The sequence below is a fragment of the Macrosteles quadrilineatus genome, unplaced genomic scaffold, assembly GCF_028750875.1.
Source record: "Macrosteles quadrilineatus isolate MER2022 unplaced genomic scaffold, UCM_ALF_1.0 Scaffold_6__1_contigs__length_79288215, whole genome shotgun sequence".
Taxonomy (NCBI): Eukaryota; Metazoa; Arthropoda; class Insecta; order Hemiptera; family Cicadellidae; genus Macrosteles; species Macrosteles quadrilineatus.
Window position 1 is genome coordinate 8,215,944 of NW_026542599.1, and position 9,343 is coordinate 8,225,286.

Genomic DNA, 9,343 nt, shown 5'->3' on the forward strand with positions numbered 1-9,343 from the left:
ATTTCTATGTATGTATAAACTTAGTACATGGATTAATATTTGTATATTTTACAAAGGTAAAACTTATAGTCGATTATAATCATAGGTATAATTTTTTTTTATTTAAGTCAGAAGAATATTTAATGAACCTGGAACAAACTTAATTAATTCTGGGGTAACAGTGTTGTTTAGATAAAACATTATTGCCAACAAATGAGAACTTAAATTATTGTCGTTGATGAATACATGCATAAAAACAGTTTTAGCTTTTTTTGGCCGTGTAATTTGTTAAAGCCCTTTCTGTTCACTGGCGCTGATCAAAACATAGTAACAACAGAATATCTACTTCCTTTCTTTCTCAAAGGTGTTTTTTTAATAAAACATCGCAAGGATTTAAATTACAAAAGAGTAGATTATTGTGTGTGTCAGTTAAACCATAATTTATCATTAAGATAAAAAGATATATATCACTACAATTAATTATATATTCATATTCAAAAATACATAGGATTTTCATCCAAGACAAGATATAAACTACTTGCCAAGAGTTTGAATGTAAAGTCGTTTTCTCAGCTCCATTGATCGTTGACATTACGACAACCTTTAGACATTAGTGTGACAACTTTACTTAATGGAACACCTCTAAGTTTCGACTGTGAAAGTAACAGTTACAAGAAAATAATCGTTTGTTTTCTCACTTGGACTGTTGAGTCAGCAAACTTTAAATGGTTTTATGTTTGACTTCCAAAGATCTATGTTTTCATGGCTAAATGGTTGCAAACTCATGATGAAGGGTTAGATTTATTAATTATTGGAATTATTATTTAAATCAATATTATTAGTAATATTATTAAACATATTAGTTTCATATGTTATACAATTTGAGTTTCTTATCCCACTTGCTTACCGAGTTACTAGCACCTACTTGCTACAAAGTACCAATTGTAGGCTTGATTGATGAATCTTAAACTTTGACAAAGTAGTGACTTAAGTAATTAATTTTGGATGGAACATTTCAAGTCTTTTAAAGTGTGTGCATAACAGAGCAATCTAGGAAAGAAATATTCCAACTAGGAAAAGGAAATGATTCCCGCAATAAACTTTACTATATTTGTTTGATCATTTAGGTTTAACTCCATTTAAATTGTATACGGAATAAATATAAGTAAAACGATAGTTTTGTTTGAGTTATACAAGTAAAAACGTTGTGCCTCAAAACCTTAGCATCAAAAATATTTGTACATACTCATAAACTAGTGTATACAATTATCTACACATTATAACCGCATATCCAGTCAAATAGGGCGTACATTCATATTTCGTAGAACTATACATTTACGGAGAAACGAAGATATATTTTCAATAAAGGTCTGGTTCCTATCAGCCAGTTTAGAGAGTAGTTACGAATGCAGGATAGCAGGGTCATAAATTGTTCTTTTCCACACTTCCCTGTATTTCTGCCGACGTTAACATTCTATTGGAAAGCAAACTTTATCTTCGTTAGCGAAAAATAATACTAGATCAATTTTGACCTTTATCTTTATCTATATAGAAGGTCTCAAAATTACGTTGAACAATTAATTAATCTAGGCCCTACATACCGTTCTACGAGTAAACGGCCAAATCCCCAGATTTGTCTATTTACGGAGACTCTGTATAATAATTATTTAATGGAGCAGTTGTAAGTATGCAATAGTGATTGTTGTACTTTTTATTTATTTTTCCCCTAGTTAGACTTTTCTGATTTAGGCCCGACACACAGCAGTTTTTCTCAATTTCCTTATCAAATATACCAAAAAACTTTCTCAGATAGTGATACCCTACTTAGAATTACAAATTTCGAAAAAATTTTAAGATAGCATATCACCTGTGTAAAAAATTTGTTATGTGTGTTACAACTATAAACATATATTTTGAACGTTATAGATGTAGTGCAACAACCATTTTAAAACATTTACTTTCGCATTCAAATCATAAGGTTCATTAACAATGGAAGCTGGTGTCTAAACCTTCGGTTTACAAATGTCGTGGTATCTTGTGACCAGTAACAAGTAAACAGATGTTTCTATGTTATGCGGGCTAGAGGGACGATGAGGGCAGTTAATATTTCGCTTTATAAAACTTTTTGACGAATGAAATCACGCTGCGGAAGCTGCATTTACAAGCAAATAAATAATATATATTGCTCAGTCTGTTCAGTATCGACCACTATTCGTAGAGGTTGTTGAAGCGATACGACTAACCCACCCATTATTTACGATGCGATTTTTTTATGTATCTCTTTTTAATTTCTAATAATCAACAATTTTGTACGGTATAAATCAACATTTAATATGAACTTTACTGATTCCAAACTTGTTGTTTTTAAATGTTATCATGGTTTTTGTTTTCTTTTTGAACATAAAACAATTCATTATATATTGGCCTTTTTGAACATTAAAATATAGTTATACATTTCATTATTCATTGCCAATATCTCCAATATAAGTTATTATAAATATTAATAAAACAATCTTTGAAAGCCAGTAATGATTGTATTATTTAACTTAAAAAAAATCAACAGCTATTCTTCTTTTTTCAAAAACAAAGGAAACTTTTAAAATGTTTATTTAAAGCATACATTTATTTAAGTTAAAATCATTTTCAGGCATTAAAAATTAAATCTTGGATAATACTGGAGTGCAAAGTTTGCGGAAAACAATGACTTATTGTTGAAGATAACTATAAATTATGAATAAATTATGTTGTACAGTTAGGTACCCAGCTAGCATTGTTAACGCATATGAATAAACCTTTATTGATTTGAAACATGTTCAGAATACGACGTGTTTAAACATTTATGAGAAACAATGAATATAATAAATATCTAATAATTATTATTTCACAAACATTGAATTCTGTTGCTGAAACCGGCTATAGAATGTGAAATGTTTCGGTTTGAATCAAAACGATTGTCATACTTTGGGTATAATCACAAAAACGCCAAGCAAAATTAACCCGATATGTTCACACATTTGTAATTTGTGATTGTGGATTTGTTAAATCTATCTTCTAGCATACATGGAAATTCGCAATGGGCTACTAAACAATATTACATGCTATTTGTATGATATTTAGGTTAAAGGAGAATGTGTACCCAATTATAAAACAATATAATAGATTTAACATATATTCTCTCATTCGTTACCTGCATAGATTAAACCATAGATTAAACTAACATTTGATTGTTCTTAGTTTCAATACAATCAGAGAGAAAACATGTTACCATTACAAGGCGTGGTATGTTTCAATTTTATCGATTCTTCAACGTGCATAGATTCGGTGTGTACGTGATGAAAGTGCAAAATGTAGATGTGTTGTTTGGTGACATATACCATAGATTAAACATACTGGGAGTATGTTTCATCTATGCATATACTTCATTATATAGTACGATTAAAAACCCTTAGTTTATTTGCAGATAATTATTAAATCAAATATATAATCGTAGTTATGACAATATAATTGTTAGGCAATAACAGTATGGTAAACCTGCTTTAATACGACCGTCGTTTTATGAATGTTTAAAATATATGTCAAGAAAAAATGATAAACAAACGATCGTATTCCGTATGTTACATGCTGGACAATTTATAAGAATATTAAACAAGTCCACTTAAGAACTATTGTACTCTTAGCTCAGCGAGGTAAACAGAAAACGTAAACGTTTTGCAAGGATGTGACAGAAACGATAATTTATGTTCAACTTATGTTTAAATTAATCTCTTCGATTTTCTGTCATTTTTCTTTAAGCTTTTTGCCTGAAAATTTGTTTTCAATAACACGGGTTTCACAATACCCACAGAGATCTATGGTGGCATTAAAAATAATAGTTAAACTTTATTGGTTTCTTAATAGGCATGCAGATCATACGCCAAATAATCGTTAATAGATTGATTTGCATTTCCATAATTTGCAGATTACTCTACATGTTGTGGGCTTATGAGATAAAATAAACCATAGAATAACATAAAAGTTTTTACGTGTTTTAAAACAAAAGCTTGTGCTTCCAGTTTGTTATTACAATTACTTCTACTCATAATAATGTATTATGCTTAGGAACAACTGTATGTTACTTATGAATCGAGTTATTTATTGGAGGTTAAACGTCAACGTTTATATGTTTAATCAACACGAACGTGCTCAATTATAGTTATTTACGAGTATTGGAATTTTAATTTCATTTAGGAATATCATTCATTGGTTTTTGGTTAATAAACCTACTAGGAAAACCACGAAAAACAATACGTTTTAGTAAAGGGGATCAAGTATCTGCAAGTTGTTGTTAAAGAAACCAATCAAAAGTGTATTAGGGTCAGAGAGATCCTCTTACGTTTAAGTTCATAGTTAATAAGCTCTCCTCTTGTTACTGTTAATTGTAACCCCCAAGCACACGTATTTAATAAACTGTTAACAGATTTTAAACAAACTATTTTAATCAGCATTGTGACTGATATAGTACACAATTAATTGATTTTGTAATAAGTACATTCAAAACCATCAAACATGTGTTGTAAGAGACCTTCTCATAAGAGATCTTGCTATAGAGTGTTTAACAAAAAGGAAACCCGCATGAAATATGGGGGAGAGCTTTTGTAATTGGCAAACGAATGCAGCTACTTTACTCCAGATATGCGTGTTTAGCTACTTAAGTAGCGCAGTGGTTTCTCTTATACTACGATATCAAAGGTGCGCGTTTATTCCCACAACGACCAATGTGAGTACCTTTAATCTTTAGCTGGGTTCTTTTTTATTGTTTACACACAATTTAAAAGCGGAAGAGATTCATAAAAGAGCAATAGAACCAAAACATTGATAATCAGGATATAAAATCCAAGAGAATATTATTGAATGAAATGATTTTCTATCCCCCTTATTTATAAATGAAATAGAACAAAGTACAGGCATAACCTCACTTACATATTTATAGAAACACATTTAATTTGTTATAATCTATTTTTCCAAGCTACAAAGTAGACAGTTCTTTTAAACAATTTTAAACAATGGACATGTTCTCTCCTCGAGTGACACATTAGAGGTAAATCATAAAAAAATCTTCGTTAAATTCGGATGAAGTTTAAATTCAATTAAGTGCAGTATTCTGGTAAACATTTTAACTGAAAATTGACTGTTTTTCGTTAAAAAATGTATACAAATATTTGTTGTATAAACATTATAGCAGGGTGTTTTGTTACAGTTTTAACACCGAAATTGACGTAAATTACTTTTGCATTACACAGTAAAATACTTTTAAACATTAAGTGAACTAAAATATATTTGTAAGAAGAAAAAACTGTACAATTGTCATAACGATATTATCAGTAGCAGAGAGAGTTAATGTATCCGTTATCATTTACTGTGTATCAATAGTGTCCTGCTTATCTCACACACAACTGGCTGATACATTTGTGAGAGGAAACATATGTTGATGTTGAAACATTTAGTGTTACATCGAATATGATTGATAGAAATTTCTTTAAACATTTCCTACCAACATGAATTTTCTCGTGTGATATAATAAAAATTTAGTTAAGTTTTAAAACATCCGATATACTGTAGTTTGGTTCAATTGAAGACTTATCGTGTATGATGATTTCAGTTCCTAACTGCTAGGTCTGAATATATAATATCAATTTGATATATATCTTTAGTTAAATATATGTACCTCTAAGATTTGACCTTAATTTTTCGTTAGAATGTTGGATTCAGTACTATTGAATTGTTTAAAAGAATAGTTTCATATGAATCTATCAAATGAAACTGTGATTTAATTAATCACAATAAATATTTTCCCTTTCAAAAGGCCTATTCCATTTCAATTTTCAGCTTTAATTAAACTTTCATTTAGAGAACTGTTTGGGCATATTTTATTTACTATATTATTCTTCTAATGAATTACTTTTGGGGAGCGACCTGGTGTAGTGATTACAGCACAGGACTTCGGTTCCTGGGGTCCCGGGTTCAAATCCCGCCAAATCACCAATGGATTTTATCTAAGTTATAATGCCTCAACCCCTAGCCTCTAGTAGTCTCAAGCCTGAAGTAAATGTGAAAAACAATTCCAGGTTCGTGCCTAGCGTCTTAGGACAAAAAAAAATGAATTGCTTTGTGTAGTTTGGTTAATAAATTATGTAGCTTGTGATTTACATTTTAACAGTGTATTTACTTTAAAAATATATGGCCTTGTGATTTTTAAATAGTATATGTACAAGGTAATGTTGAAATATATAACTCAAACCCAAAGATAAGTAAGTTTCAATTAGTAAATTTACAATGAAACCTAAATAGAATATGATTGCGAAATAAAACAGGGGTATGCTTAGGTAAATCCACAGTGGTAAAACATGGTAAAACTTGCACAATTTATATAGTGCCTACTTATCTACTTTATATACTTTTCAAAACAACTTTTTGAATCCATGATAAGAGTTGTGATTTCAAACTAGAGTATACAAAAAATATGAAATCGTAAGCATTAAGAGTGGAAAGTAGTTAAATTACCAAGCAAAGTTTACAACGAATGGTTTTCGAGAAAATGTTCAAGTTCTTTGTCAAAAGACATTGTAAATAAATAAATCGTTATAAAAAAAATATTACATTGATAATCGCATTTGCTGGTTCTACTAACAAATTAAGATCATTATCACTATTGAATTGGTAAACTCTTGTAAACGGCTTTTCGAAGCTGGTCTATTACATTAAATCATCAACTTAACTCTAGTCATTAACTTTTACAGTTTCCTGAGATGAAATGTCTACTAGCTTTGCCAATAGTTACTGTAGGGTTCGCTCAAATGGATAATCGTTAGCTAGTGTTTAGTTGGCAACGATCTATCCGCAAAACATTATTTTTATTCATTCATTTCTAAATTAAAGTATTGTTGTAACAGCCCCTAATTATTGAGGTAAAGTAACGTTGCCTGAAATTGTTGTTACTTTTGGTCTTATTTTACAAAAACTATCAAGATTTTACATAACAAGTTTATCCCTGCAGAACACAGGAAAACAGCTGAGAGTTAAAGCTATTGTAAGCCAACATACGAGTAAAACGTACTTCTTTAACTTTGACGATTTTTAGCAACACTTCCATATATTTAACTATTTAAAATTTACCCACTGTCAATGTCAATGAGCTGACTAATGAAGTAATACCAACTATAAAATAAGTATCATGTTTTCCTTTAAAAATGATAGTGTAACAAAACTAGGTGTGTTTTTAACACAACTTTAATTAAAGAGTACCTTTTATCGAAAGGTTTTTACTAATACAATGTACTTTGTACTAAACAAACAATAGGTTTATAATCTTTGTTTGGTCCCTACTCAGTTTCTCTTCTGTATATAATGCACTCGAGTGTTTTCTGTCTGTTTTGTATAAAGGATTCGCGGGGAAATAGAGTCCACTTTTCACCTCCAATTCAGTGTTATTAAATTTTGTTTTAAATGCAAGTTAACTGGTTATCGGTAAACAAAATATGCTATATAAACTGTTGTAACATTTACTAATTAATTCCTTATTTTGTTATTTTAGGTTTTTAAAATGTAATCAAGAAATACACTATTGTTAGTAAATTCAACATTTGAACCAGACTATGGAAATCTGTAGTTACTTATTAATTAATTAATATCAGTCTTTGTAGCAAAAATATTCAAAATATCTTTCAACAACTTTCAATAAAAGTACTCTTACTATTACACATTCAAAATAGTACCTGGCATATTTTCCACAAAAGAAGCCATCTTTGTTAAACGTATTAAAATGAAGAAAGAATGTTTGTATTGAAATAAAAACCTTTTAAACTATGTATGCTATGCCATATATTTTTGTATCTGACAATTATGAGATCTAAATTAGTGAATCCCTGTTTTAATCATATCTGTCTTATAAAAAACTATTTAAAAGTTATATTTTGGAGTTTGTTTAGTAGAAAAAAGTTTTTATTCTTGTGGAACCAATGGTTTGGTAACAGTGGGCACCTTTCTAGGTTCCCTATGTATATTGTTATAGTGAGCTATAACATTGTATTTAACAAACATAAGCCAACCACATATCAATCCTATTTAATGAATAGTTGTGGCCGTGGTTTAGTGGTTCGTATTGCGGTTTGTATACAGTCACAGTGGTTATAAAATAAGTGAGCTAGTAATACGTTTATGTAATGTAATAGTTAAAACTCTGTATTGTTATCATTTTCAGCTAACGTATCAGTCGTATATAAATATTAGAAATAATAAACTAGCAAATGGAAAACTATGAAAAAACAACTAACTATCACATAATTAATTAGGAGCAATTAGTGGAAAATCATTTAAATAGCTTTACACAAGTAAATATTTTATTGTTATTTATTTGATCGTGGTTTTACCACCCTAAAGGCTTTACTATATCCAAATAGTACGTAAAAAAAGTCAACTATACAAATTGCAATAAATTCTTAAATTTTATTTATCCACGTGATCTACCAAAGCCACAATGAACTACACATTATCTATTCATCAAAACTAACTAGATAAAGTACTCGTAAAAAAAAATTAACATTGTGTTTATTTTTTATTGCAGAAAATAAAATGCAAATGTGTTTTATTTTAATACTACCCAATATCCGGGGCTAACAAAATTGTATTTTTATATATTTGGAATCAATACTTCATAACCATATTTAAAACAAATGCAATATGCAGTACAAATTACTTAAAAAACTATCAATTTTATATGAAATTTATTATGGCTATCTAAAGGTTATGAAGTCTAAAAGAATTATAGTTACAGGGTTTTAATATTACTTTTCGATGAAATGGGGACCATACAAAGTAGGTATTTTAAGCCAAGTATGAATGGAGATGAGTGTAGTGGCGCGATCGTTGGCCTTTAACATTTTTTATTTTGCCTAAAAAATCGCAATAGTGCCTCGCATACAACGGTTTATACATGACAATTATCCTTCATAATGTGTTCACATTACGCTAATAGAGCGTCCCCCTCTCACCCCTTGTTAATTTAATTAGGACAATTACCTGGAGGCAAGCTAATATTTCCTTTGGTTAATATGCCATCTTTTTTTTTTTTTTTTTTTTTTTTTTTTTTTTAAGAGGTTGGCGGCCTCTTTTAACCTTGCATCTGCCCGTCCACATAGACTAAGCGCCCGTGCGTGGATCGTTAACAGCAAAGCAAGGAGTGAGCCAGTACAGTACAAAGGTGAACTGTACTGATAAAATGTTATCGGCAGTGACCAGGATCCGAACCCACGACATCGCTGCCTTGGGCCCGAAATCCGCGACGCTACCGACTGAGCCACCGACTCACTTAATCGACTCACTTATCTAA